Below are 13,894 nucleotides of genomic sequence, written 5' to 3' on the forward strand. Positions count from 1 at the left end.
AAATAAATAAAAATTAAAAAAAATAAAGAAAAAAAACCATGCATGTGAGGGATCTAGGTTGCATGCTACTTATGAAAATCTAGTGCCTGATGATCTGAGGTAGAGCTGAGGCAATGATTCTAGCTCCAGAGAATAGCTACAAATACAGACTACCATTAGCAGAGAGGTTTGACTGCCCAGGGAGACTGTCAACTGCTTGCAGGCTCATACAAAACACTACAAGTGGCAAGAGAAAAGCTGCATCTGGTACAGGTTTTACAATGGCAATTGAGTTAATGTACTTCAATTGTATAGGTTCACCTGATAGCAAGCTTTAAGTCACAACCTGATACTTATTTTTAGTCTGTTTGTGACCTGACCATTATATTATTTACCACTTCCATCTCTACCTCTTTCCTGCACTGCACACTTGTCTCAGTGACAGATTTGGTAACTCCACAAGCTAACCCTATTAAAAATGAGTAAAAAAACAAGTCTTTGAATGATTACATATAGAAAAGCTGAATTGGTCATTTCCTGTTTATTCATAGACAGATCAGTTGCCATGACTAGACAGCTTTCCAGTTTCACTACTCAGTTAAAGGAGGTCACTTCTGAATATGTCTATGCATTGTGTCATCCATAGAGAAATGCTGGCTAGCAGAAAAATGTCACCTGAACTAAATGTTTTGAAGAATGTGATTAAAATTATCAACCACACTTGAGTACATACCCTTAACTCACAGCTATTTGTGCAGCTCTGTGAGGAGATGAGTGCAGAGCATACAAGTGAGACAGCTTATGCACATAAGTGAGACAGCTTTCTAAAGATAGATCACTGGCCTATGTTTTGGGGTAATTTTTTTGGGGTTTAAAAATGATTATTTTGTTTTTGTTGTTTTGTAAGTCTGTTACCCCAGACTAGAGTGCCATGGCATCCGCCTACCTCACAGCAACCTCAAATTTCCGGGTTCAAGTGATTCTCCTGCCTCAGCCTCCCAAGTAGCTGAAACTGCAGGCACTTGCCACAATGCCAGGCTAATTTTTCTATTTGTAGTAGAGACTGAGTCTTACTCTTGCTTAGGCTGGTCTCAAACTCCTAAACTCAGTCAATCCACTGGCCCAGACCTCTCAGAGTGATAGGATTATAGGTGTGAGCCACCACATCCATACTTCATTTACATTATTTATTGTTTTCACTTGTTCTTTCTGGCATACTTTTGTTTTCCAGAGTATAATGGGGGTACACACATTTTGGTTAGTTTGCTTTTGTGTATTTTCAGTCAAAGTTATAAGCATGCCCTTCACCCAGGAAGTGTGTGTTATACCCATTAGGTGTAAATTTGCCCATCCTCTTCTTCTCCCCTCCCACCTACTTGAATTCCATAGAGTTTTGCTTCCTCATGTGCACAGTTAATCAACTAGTTCCAATTTAGTACTGAATACATGTGGTGTTTGTTTTTCCATTCTTTTTTTTTCTTTTTTTTTTTTTTTTGAGACAGAGCCTCAAGCTGGGTAGGGTGCCATGGCTTCACTGCTCACAGCAACCTCCAACTCCTAGGCTCAAGCGAGTCTCCTGCCTCAGCCTCCCAAGTAGCTGGGACCACAGGCGCCCACCACAACGCCCGGCTATTTTTTGGTTGCAGCCATCATTGTTGTTTGGCGGGTCTGGGCTGGATTCTAACCTGCCACCTTAGGTGTATGTGGCTGGCACCTTAGCCACTTGAGCCACAGGCACCGAGCCTGTTTTTCCATTCTTATGATACTTCAGTTAGGAAAACGGTCTCCAATTCTATCCAGGTTGTTACAAAAGATAGTACTGGATCATTATGTTTCATGGCTCAGTAGTATTCCACGATATACACATAGCACATTTTATTAATCCACTCATGGATTAATGAACATTTGGGTTGTTTCCACATCTTTTGACACTGAATTGTGCTGTGATAAACATGTGAGTGCAAGAATCTTCCTCATAAAATTTTTTGTTTTTTCTTTTGAGTAAATACCTAGTAGCGGGATTGCTAGATCAATGGAGGTCTACTTTTAGCACTTTGTATCTCCATAGAATTTCCAATAGGGGTTGTACTAGTTTACAGTCCCACCAACAGTGTCTGAGTGTTCCTTTCTCTCCACATCCATACCAGCTTCTATTGTTTAGGGACTTTTTGATATAAGCCAGTTTCACTAGAGTTAAATTTGATATCTTAATGTGGTATTAATTTGCATTTCTCTGATGATTAGAGACACAAGGCATTTTTTCATGTGTTTTTTGCCCATTAGTCTATCTTGATTTTACAAGTTTCTGTTCATGTCTTCTGCCAACTTTTTAAATGTTTGATCTTTTCTTGCTGATTTGCTTGAGTTCTTTATAGAATATGGTTATCAGCCCTTTATTGGATGAATAGCATACAAATATTTTCTCCCATTCTGTAGGTTGTCTATTTGCTCTACTGATTGTGCCTTTGGCTGGGCAGATACTTTTTAATTTGATCATGTCACATTTGTTTATTTCTGTCATTGCTGTGACTGCTTTGTGGTCTTCTTCAAAAATTCTTTACCAAGGTCACTATCTATTAGATTTTCCAACGTTTTCTTCTAGAATTCTTATAGTTTGTTATAGATTTCAGTCTATTGTCCACTGTGATTAATTTCTGTGAGTGACAAGAGATGTGGGTCCTGTTTCAGTCTTTTACATGTGGTTATCCAGTTTTCCCAGTACCACTTATTGAATAGAGATTCTGTTTCCCAGTGTATGTTTTTGTCTGGTTTGTCAAAGATCAGAGGGGACTATGAGGATGGTTTCATGTGCAGGTTCTCTGATGTGATCCACAGGTCTGTGCCTCTATTTGTATGCCAGTACCATGCTGCTTTAATTATGATAGCCATGTAGTATAGCCTGGAATCTGGTAAAGTGATGCTTCCAGGTTTGTTCTTATTACATAAGTTTGCACTCATTATTCAGGATCTTTGTGATTCCATAGGAAGCGTAGAACTATTTTTTCTAGATCTGTGAAAAATGATGTTGGTAAATAAAAAAAGTTTCTGATAAGAAATTTGCTAATAAAAAATGATGTTGGTTTTTTTTGTTTTTTGAGACAGTTCTCACTCTGTTGCCCAAGATAGTGCCATGGCATCAGCCTAGCTCACAGCAATCTCAAACTCCAGCTCAAGTGATCATCCTGCCTCTGCCTACCAAGTAGCTAGGACTACAGGCACAGGTGCTCACTAAAATGGCCAGCTCATTTTTTTCTATTTTTACTAGAGACAGGGTCTTGCTCTTGTTCCAGCTCCTGAACTGAAGGCATCCTCTCACCATGGCCTTCCAGAGTGCTAGGCTTACAGGTATGAGCCACAGCACCCAGCCTGACATTGGTATTTTAACAGAGATTGCACTCAATCTAAAAATCACTTTGGGTATTATAGACACTTTAACAATGTTGATTCTGCCAATTCCTGGCATGATGTTTTTCCACCTGTTTACACCCTCTGCAATTTCCTTCCTCAGTGTTTCATAGTCATCCCTACAAGTCTTTCACCTCCTTAAGTTAAATATGTTCCTAGATATTTCATTTTCTTTGATGATATTCTGAACAATATTGTGTCTTTCATTTGATTCTAAGCTTTACTATTGTTGGTGTATAAGAAAGCTGATTTGTGTACATTGATTTTGTACCTGAAGACCTTGCTGAATTTATTTATTAACTCCAGGAGTCTCTTGGTTCACTCTTTGAGGTTCTCTAGATATAAAATCATATTGTCAGCAAACAGCAATAATTTGACTTCTTCTTTTTCCATTTGGATACCCCTTATTTCCTTCTCCTGTCTGATTTCTCTGGCTAGGATGTCTAGCACTATGTTGGACAGAAGTGGCAATAGTAGGCGATAGTGGCACAAAAGTGGGTTCTTTGAAAAGATAAACAAAACGGAAAAGACTTGGGCCAGATTAACCAGAAACATAAAAGTAAGGAGTCTAATAACCTCATTCAAAAATGGTAAAAGGGGGCCGGTACGATGGCTCAGGCCTATAATCTTAGAACTCTGGGAGTCCGAGGTGGGTGGACTGCCTGAGCTCACAGTTCGAGACCTCCCCATCTTCAAAAATAGCAGGGTACTATAGCAGGTACCTGCACTCCCAGCTACTTGGGAGGCTGAGGCAAGAGAATTGCTTGAGCCCAAGAAGTTGAGGTACTGTGAGACTCTCAAAAAAAAAAAAAGAAAAAGAAAAACAACAAAAATGAAAAAGGAGAAATCACAACTGATATCACAGAAATACAAAATATCACTGAAGACTATAAAAATCTCTATGTTCATAAACTTGAAAATGTGGAGGAAACAGACAAACTCTTAGAAGTACACTACATCTCCCTAGACATAGTTAGAAAGAAATAGAACTTCTGAACACACCAATATCAAGCACCGAAATTGAAGCAACAATAAAAAAATCTTCCAACAAAAAGAATCCCAGACCAGACAGTTTCACACCTAAATTTTACCAAGCCTACAAAGAACTTGTCCCTATATTGCAGACATTATTCCATAACATTGAGAAGGAAGGAACCCACCCTACTCATTCTATGAAGCAACTATCACCTTGATACCAAAACCCAGAAAGCACACAACAAAAAAGGAAACTGCAGACCAATATCTCTTATGAATATAGATGCAAAATTCTCAAAAAATATCTGAGCAAACTGAATTCAGCTATACATAAAAAAAAAAAAAATTCATGACAACTAAGTAGGCTTCACCCCAGAGATGCAAGTTGGTTTAACATACTCAGATCTATAAATGTAATTTACCACATAAGCAGAAGCAAAAACAAGACCATCATATGATCCTCTCAATAGATGCAGAAAAAAACATTTGACAGAATACTATACCCTTTCTTGGTAAGAACATTTAAGAACATGGGTGTAGATAAGACATACCTCAAAATGATAAAAGCCACCTATGATAAACCCGCAGCTGACATCATACTGAATGGGGAAAAAATTAAAGCATTCCCCCTAAAACTGGAAGCAGACAAGGTTGCCCACTATTTACTCTTTTATAATCTAAACCATGAGCTGCATAAGGATAAGGACAATATCTCCCTTATCCTGGTATCCTTTGCATAAAACAGAATATCTAACAAATAGCAGATAACTACTAAATATTGGAATGAAGGAGTCTGCCTTTTTCATGAATTTTCTTGACATAAGGCATACTTTGGAAGTTTGGTCAACTTGAAGATTCTGCTTCCTAGGACCAGAAACTAAAAATATTTATTTATTTATTTATTTATTCGAGATAGAGTCTCATTTTGTTGCCTTTGGTAGAGTGCCATGGCGTCATAGCTCACAGCACCTCAAACTCTTGGGCTCAAGTGATTCTCTTGCCTCAGCCTCCCAAGTAGCTGGAACTACAGGCACCCGCCACAATGCCCAACTAATTTTAGAGTTGGAGTCTCACTCTGACTCAAGCTGGTCTCGAATCTATAAGCTTAGGCAATCCACCCACCTTGGAGTGGTAGGATTACAAGCATGAGACACCACACCGGGCCCTAAGATAATTTTCTAACAGAACTGTCCTGGGAAGCAAACACATAGGTGATGTTTACTCTAACACAGACTAACAAACTGAGTTACTCTGATTTCTAAGCTAATACTTCATGATAGCGCCTAGTGCTCCAAAGCAATTAAGTAAAGGGGCTACATCTCTGTTAAGTGAAAAAAGCTGGATTGGTAAAGCAAAATAGCGACAAGTGAATACCTACAATTCTTAATTGAAATTCTATCTTCTGGCTGGGGGCCTGTAGTTCAATGGTTAAGGCGCCGGCCACATATTCCAAGGCAGGCGGGTTGGAACCTGGCCCAGGCCTGCTAAACAACAACAAGAAAATAGCCAGGCATTGTGGTGTTGTGGTGGGTGCCTGTAGTCCCAGCTATTTGGGAGGCTGAGACAAGAGAATCACTTAAGCCCAAGAGTTTGAGGTTGCTGTGAGCTGTGATGCCACTGGACTCTACCGGGGGCAACATAATGAAACTCTGTCTCAAAAAAAGAAAGAAAATCTATCATCTTTCCAGAGGACCTCATATAGCCAACCATATGTACATGGCTAAGGCTGAACTTATGTCCCCTCTTGTCCACAATGAATAAAACATAAGTCAACTAATAAAGACAGGACAGAATACAGAAAAGAGACTTTCACAGCCTAGAATGTACTATGGATCTGAACAGATGTTTCTACTAGGTCCAGCCAGTCCACCAAAGTGAAAACAATTGTCATTTCCCAACCTAGAAGAAACTAAGAGACAAAAATATGAAAAAAAATTCATTCCAAAGAGAAAAGGGCAGAAAGCAAATTACAGCACAGAGAAATAAAGGACCACTTTCTCTCTGACAATACATTGATACTATTTCTAGTCTTAACACTAGAGAACATTATTTAGAGGTTAGTAACTAGATAATGTTTAGACTGTTCTTCTGTGAGGTAAGCTATGGTTGGTGATGGGCCACATAACAATACATAACATAACAATCCCAGCTACTTATATGTTCACCAATATTTGCAGATATTTTATCCTCTTTTGTATTATCTATTAATTATGGGTGGAGTAAAATATTGAAGCTAGCCTAAGAATCCATTAAGTACAGCTTCACTTGCAAGTGTTTACATCTTTTCTTTTGTTTTTGTTTTTTTAGACAGAATCTCACTATGTCACCCTCAATAGAGTGCCATGACGTCATACCTCACAGCAACCTCAAACTCTTGCGCTTAAACAGCAGTTCTCAACCTGTGGGTCACAACCCCTTTTTAACAATGAAAATACACTGCAGCATTAGGAAGGTTGAGAACTACTGGCTTAAGAGATTCTCTTGCCTCAGCCTCCCGTAGCTGGGACTACAGGTGCCCACCACAAAATCCAGCTATTTTGTTGTTGTTGTAGTTGTCATTGTTGTCTGGCAGGCCCGGGCTGGATTCAAACCCACCAACCCCAGTGTATGTGGCTGGCGCCCTCACCACTGAGCTAAGGGCACCGAGCCCAAGTGCTTACATCTTAAGAATCAACAGGTGTATGAAGAAGTATTATCGTCTTTAACCCTAAGAAATCCCTCTAGAAGTCAGTTTTCCCCTACTCTAAAAGGAAAGAGACCATTAATCCCATCTTACACATAGAGACACTGTTACTGAGTATAAGTATCTCACAAAGTCTCAGAGAAATTCAAACAGGGTTAAAAATGCGAAGTTTTAGACCCAGGGAAAGGTGGCTCATGCCTATAATCCCAACTACTTGGGAGGCTAAGGCAAGAGGATCACTTGAGCCCAGGATTTTGAGTTTGCAGTGAGTTATGATGATACCACTGCACTGCAACCCAGGCAACAGAGAGAGGGCCTCTCACAAAAAAAATAAATAAATTCAAAATTTAGTTCTTGAGTTCTCATTCAACTCCCTCATAAAACCTATACAAAAACCAAGCAAATCTGTATTCTTTCATCACTCCTATTTTACTAGCCAAATTACTTAATTTTTCAGCCATCATACTCATTCAGTTAAAAAGAAAGTAAAAATATTTCTGGACTATCATTCAGGGAAAATATTCCAAGTGTAAACCCTCTTAGTCTTCTCATTTCTTCCTAGTTAAAAATACTGCTGGCGTGGAGAGTAAAATTCAAAAAAATTTAAACCAAATATCTATGAAGAGAAAATAAGAAGAGTTAGAAAGGAAGATAATGCATCTAAGTCTCAAGATACCATGATAATGACAAAGGTAGTAACTTTGATAGTATAGGCAGCAAGGGCAAAAACTAAGTCAGGGTTTCAGCTATTGGACTTAGTACAGCTCCGACCCAAATCAAAACTCAAGAGCAATGTTCTCTCTCCAGTATCTGTAAGCTAGGAGGAGCAAAGCAAACGGCAAAATCACAATCTACAACATAAGCCTCAAACCATTTCGTTTCTTTCTTTCTCTTTTCCTGAGTTGCTAAAGGAATAAGACAAAAATCTCAAGTTCTGGAAAGCTCTTTTGGCACTAGATAGATTACACTTCTAGCCAATTTAACTTCAGTGTGAGCAGAAATTCAAATGGAATGTACAGAGGGAAATATGATAAGACAAAGACAAAGAGGAACCCAGGTTCTCAAAAACTGCATCAAAAGAGACAGGTGAGTTTTGGATGTCCTGAAGGGCTCCAGAACACGATACCTAAACCAGTGATAGTTTTTGTTATGGTGGTGGAGTTTTAGAGGTAGAGAGGTATTCCAGGGGCAAACAATGGTGTATTCAAAGACAACAAAGTTAGAAAACAGGGATGATGAAAGAACAAAAGTAATTCATTTGTGGCTATGCCGAACCCTGAGAGTAAAGGGAAAATAGCAAAATAAAAGAGGGAGGTGAGATAAGGCAACCAAATTTAAATTTTTTTTTTTTTTGAGACAAAGTCCCACTCTATTGGGTTGAGTTCTGCCCTAGGTTGCATGCAGCTCCAGATTGGTACAGCCCTGAGTTGAGTGCCATGGCGTCTTGATAGCTCACAGCATCCTCAAACTCTTGGGGTCGAGAGATCCTATTGCCTCAGCTTCCTGAATAACTGAGACTACAGGAGCCTACCACAACACCTAATTTTTCTGTTTTTAGTAGAGACGGGAGTCAGACTTTGGTCAGACTGGTCTTGAACTCCTGCACTCAGGCAATCCACCCATCTCAGTCTCCCAGAGTGCTAGGATTACAGGTGTGAACTACAAAACTTGGCTTCCAAATTTAAATTTCTAAAACTTTAAAAAAAAATTTTTTTCCCCAGGGATGGGTGTGGTGGCTCACCCCTGTAATCCTAACACTTTGGGAGGCCTAGGCAGGTAGGTCACCTGAGCACAGGAGTTCAACAACATCAAGACCCTGTCTCTACAAAAAAAACAGAAAAAAGCAGCCAGACACTGTGGCAGGCACCTGTAGTCCCAGCTACTTGGGGGATTGAGGCAAGAGAATCACTTTAGCCCAAGTGTTTGAGGTTGCTGTGAGCTATGATGCCACGGCACCCCACCCAGGGCAACAGAGACTATGTCCAAATAAGTAATTTTTTTTCCCAAAAGCCCAGCCTTTGTACTGAGAGCAAGAAAAAGACATCAGTTTTAAGTAGAAGAAAATAACAACAGATTTTCTTTCTTCAACTGAAGGGCACGAAACTAAATGAAGATTAGAAGGTGAACAATCAGAGTGAGGAGTCCAGCTGAAGGCCACAGCACTTCTTCAGAAGACAAATGACAGCCTCCTGAACTAAAAAAGCAGCAATGATGGTAAAGAGATAAAAATTCAGGCAGCACCTGTGGGTCAGTGAGTAGGGCACCAGCCTCATATACCAAGAGTGGTGGGTTCAAACCCAGCCCCAGCCAAATTGCAACACAACAAAAAAAAATAGCTAAGCGTTATGGTGGGCACCTGTAGTCCCAGCCACTCTGGAGGCTGAGGCAAGAGAATCATCTAAGCCCAGGAGTTAGAGGTCGCTGTGAGCTGTGTGATACAGTAGGGCACTCTACTGAGGGCGACAAACACTCTGTCTCAAAAAAAAAAAAAAAAGATAAAAATTCAAGATGGGTCAGACATGGTAGCTCACACCTATAATCCTAGCCCTCTGGGAGGCCGAGGCAGGTGGATTGCCTAAGCTCAAAAGTTGGAGACCACCATGAGCAAGGGAGAAACTCCTGTCTCTACTAAAAATGAAAAACTGAGGCAAGAGGACCACTTGAGCCCAAGAGTTTGAGGTTGCTATGAGCTAAGAAGCCATGGCACTCTACCAAGGGGTGACAAAGTGAGAATCTGCCTTAAAAAAAAAAAAATTCAAGATGCCTCAAGAACAGGCAGATTAAAAAAAAAAAAAAAAAGATTCAAGAGAGACTGAGGAGTTCAGAGTCTATATAACTTTATGATTACTCAAGTATAACATCCAGGTTTCTGGCTTACACGCTAGTTGGTATCATCCACAGGAAAAAAATCCAGGAGAATAATTGATTTCCATGAAAAAATTATTTTTACTTTGGTCAAGTTGAATCTGAGGTGCTGTGTGATAGACAAATGGAGGTGTTCAAGAGACCAGAGCTGGAGACAGAGACACATGAAATGTAAGCTTACAGTTGTAAGAAATGCTAACCAAGTCATCAGAGTGGATAAGACTGTCGGAGTGAGTAGAGAGAGATGTTTTTAAAAACGTCATCCAAGACAACTCACAAAGACATCAGAAACACCTGAAATGTTTCTAAAATAGAAATTCTTAGGGTACATCCTAAACTGACTAAATCAAAATCTCTGGGATAGGACCCAGGAACCCAAATCCCTTTCATTTATTCAATAAATGTGTATTGAAGAACTATTTCAGGCACTAGAAATAGTAGTCAATAAAATAAACAAGGTGCCTATTCTCATAGGTTTTAAGTTCTAGGTGTGAGCCAGACTAGGAAACAAGATGACTTCAGATAATGGTAAACGCTATGGAGTTACTAAAACAGAGGAATGTGATGAAACACAAAGGAGAGGCTGCCTATTTTGGAATAAGGAGGTCAGAGAAAGGTCTATGAAGAAATACTTGAGCTGAGATGAATGGTGAAAAGAGCTAAGTCAGGTGAAGATCTGGGAGAAGGCCCTGGAGCAGAAAAAAAGCCACTATGACTAGAGCATTATAAGAACAGGGACGTGCATAAGGTAAGACAAAGAGGTGGTAGAGGCCAGATTATGAAAGATCTTGTAGGTCATATTCTTATCAAATCCTCCAAGAGATGCTTATGCCACTAGGTTTAAGAACCAGACATAAAGACAGAGAATACAACAGAAACCTTCAGGAAAAGAAAACTTTGAGGGATAGACAGGGGGAAAAAAATCCAGAAATGCAAGTGAAAAAAATGTATGAGCTCGGTGCCTGTGGCTCAAGCGGCTAAGGTGCCAGCCACATACACATGAGCTGGTGGGTTCAAATCCAGCCTGGACCCGCCAAACAACAATGATGGCTGCAACCAAAAAAACAGCCAGGCATTGTGGCAGGCATGTGTAGTCCCAGCTACTTGGGAGGCAGAGGCAGGAGACTCACTTGAGCCCAGGAGCTGGAGGTTGCAGCTGTGAGCTGCCACAGCACTCTACCCAGGGTGACAGCTTGAGGGTCTGTCTCCAAAAAATAAAAAGTATGTATAGTGTCACCAAAACTTTTTTTTTTTTCAGAACATTTCAAGGAGAGTGTGGTCAACAGTGACAAATGCTGCAAAATAAATAAATAAATAAAATAAGACAAGGATGAAAGGGGGTCCATTAGATTTTATAACAAGGTCCATGTTCTTCCCCTTGATTTCAATAGCTGCTGGGAGCTCTTCCACCAATACCCCTCCTTACGGAGTGTATACTCACCTGCTACCCATTCACATTAAGAGCTGAAAATTATCAGCTGGTCAATGCCCTTGATTTTCTTCTTTCCTTTTCACATAGAATCCAAAGAAGGGTAAGGAGAGAGTATGGTGTGGGAGGATGGGGGAAAAATATATTTCAAATATACCTATTTTAAATTTGGATTGTCAATGCTTTGATTACTTTCTTCCCAGTTCTGTTACTAAGCCTGAAAAGCTTTCACAAGTCTGAACCATCCTTGTCCAAGGAACCAAGGATTTCTTGATGCCCATAATACTGCTGATATGCCAAAACCACACATAAATTCTTACGATTGACATACGCAAAAAAATCATTTCTGCAACAAAAATATGAACTGCATACTTAGAAAACTGAAGTCTTTTCATATAAAAGCTAGTACCATTTTAAGGCCCACTGAGCTTTTAGGAAGGGGAAAGTGCTTTACAATTATGAAATGTGGTTTTGATTATCATTAACAGTAAAAACAGCAGCACCAATGATGTCGCTATCAACATAAACTATACCAAAAGCATCCATACAAGGAAACTAATAGCCAGTTAATGTGGTGGGGCAAGGTGGCTCACACCTATAATCCTAGCACTCAGAGAGGTTGAGGCGGGTGGACTGCTTGAGCTCACAAGTTCAAGACCAGCCTGAGCAAAAAGTGAGACCCCCAATCTCTACTAAAAACAGAAAAACTGAGGTAAGAGAATCACTTGAGCCCAAGAGTTGGAGGTTGCTATGAGCTATGATGCCATGGCACTTTACCTAGGGCGACAGCTTGAGGCTCTGTCTCAAAAAAAAATAAAAACAAAAAAGCTATAAAACATACTATTAATGTCAACTGAAAAGTGGAAGAAACAGAACTTTGATCTAAGTTAGGGGAAAGACCTTAGAAGAACATTTAACAACTAAGCAGCCTCATTATTTTTTCCCCAACAAAATAAAATGCTTAGTATTCTTATCCAAAATGCTTGAGACCAGAAGTGTTTTGGATTAATTTTTTTTCATATTTTGGAATATCTGGATATAACTGTTGATGTTTCTTATAGACAGGACTCAAGTCTAAACACAAAATTCACTTATGTTTCATATACACTATATATGAAGCATACCTTATACACTGAACGGAAGTTAATTTTATACAGGATTTTAAATTATTTCATGCATAAAACAAAGTTTTGACTGTTTTGACTGTGACCTATAACATGAGATCAATTACGGAATTTTCCACTTGTGGCATCTTGTTGGTGCTCAAAGTTTCAGATTTTGGCCAGCACCCATGCTTAGTGGGTAGGGCGCCAGCCACATACACAGAGACTGGCAGGTTCAAACCCAGCCCAGGCCTGCTAAAACAATGACAACTGCAACAACAACAAAAATAGCCAGGAATTGTGGCAGGTGCCTGAGCCCCAGCCACTTGGGAGGCCAAGGCAAGAGAATCACTTAAGCCCAGGAGTTTGAGGATGCTGTGAGCTGTGACGCTACAGCACTCTACCCAGGGTGACAGCCTGAGACTCTGGCTCAAAAAATTTTTTTCAGATTTTGGAGCATTTCAGATTTTCAGAGCAGGGTTAGTCAACCTATACTCAAAAGGCCTACAAATTGTTTCCCAGGAAAAACAGAAAAAAACCTTAGACATAGCCGGTGTTGTGGCAGATGCTTACATTCCCAGCTAGTTGAGAGGCTGAAGCATGAGGATTGCTTAAGCCCAGGAGTTTGAGGTTGCTGTGAGCTATAACACCATGGCAGCACTCTACCTAGGGTAACAGAGTGAAACTCTGCCTCAGAAAAAGAAAAAGCTTGGGCTCAGCACCCATAGCTCACTGGCTAGGGTAACAGCCATATACACCAACGCAGGCGGATTCAAATCCACCCCGGACCTGCTAAACAACAATGACAACTGCAATAACAAAATAGTCAGGTGTTGTGGTGGATGCCTGTAGTCCCAGCTACTAGGGAGACTGAGGCAAGAGAATTGCTTAAGCCTAAGAGTTAGAAGTTGCTGTGAGCTGTAACACAACACTCTACCGAGGGTGACGTTAGTGAAACTCTGTCTCAAAAGAAAAAAAGAGAAAGAGAAAGAAAAAGCTTGGACAATTTAGAAGAGTCACAGTCTAACAAGAAAGAAATTTAAGGGAATGAAAAATATTTTTGATGATTTTGTTGTTAACAAACTGAGAAATAGAATAAAATGATTCTGTAAAACTACCAAAATTATTCTGGCTACTAAGAGACATGACTGCCTCAGACTTTTTTTCTTTCTTTAAGAGATAGGGGTCTCATTATGCTGCCCAGGCTAAAGAGCAGTTGCTACTCATAGGCACCAATATAACATACTACAGCCTTGAACTCCTGCCCTCAATTGATCCTCCCCATTCCACTCTTGATTTGCTGGGACTACAGGCACAAATCACAATGTCCAACTAATCTTTCTATTTGGGGGGGTGCACATATATTTTTATATTTTCTAGAAATATACTGGAGGACTCGGCGCCTGTGGCTCAAGCGGCTAAGGCGCCAGCCACATACAGCTAAGGTGACAGGTT

The 13,894-nt window shown here is 40.0% G+C and overlaps 1 protein-coding gene across 9 annotated transcripts in view; it reads right to left on the reverse strand.

The window, feature by feature from the left end:
* Nucleotides 1-13,894, reverse strand: part of R3HDM2 (R3H domain containing 2) — a 192,034-nt gene that overhangs the window by 166,639 nt on the left and 11,501 nt on the right. The window lies entirely within an intron of this gene.

The sequence above is a fragment of the Otolemur garnettii genome, unplaced genomic scaffold, assembly GCF_000181295.1.
Source record: "Otolemur garnettii isolate 467f Iridium unplaced genomic scaffold, OtoGar3 scaffold00043, whole genome shotgun sequence".
In the NCBI taxonomy this organism is placed as follows: Eukaryota; Metazoa; Chordata; class Mammalia; order Primates; family Galagidae; genus Otolemur; species Otolemur garnettii.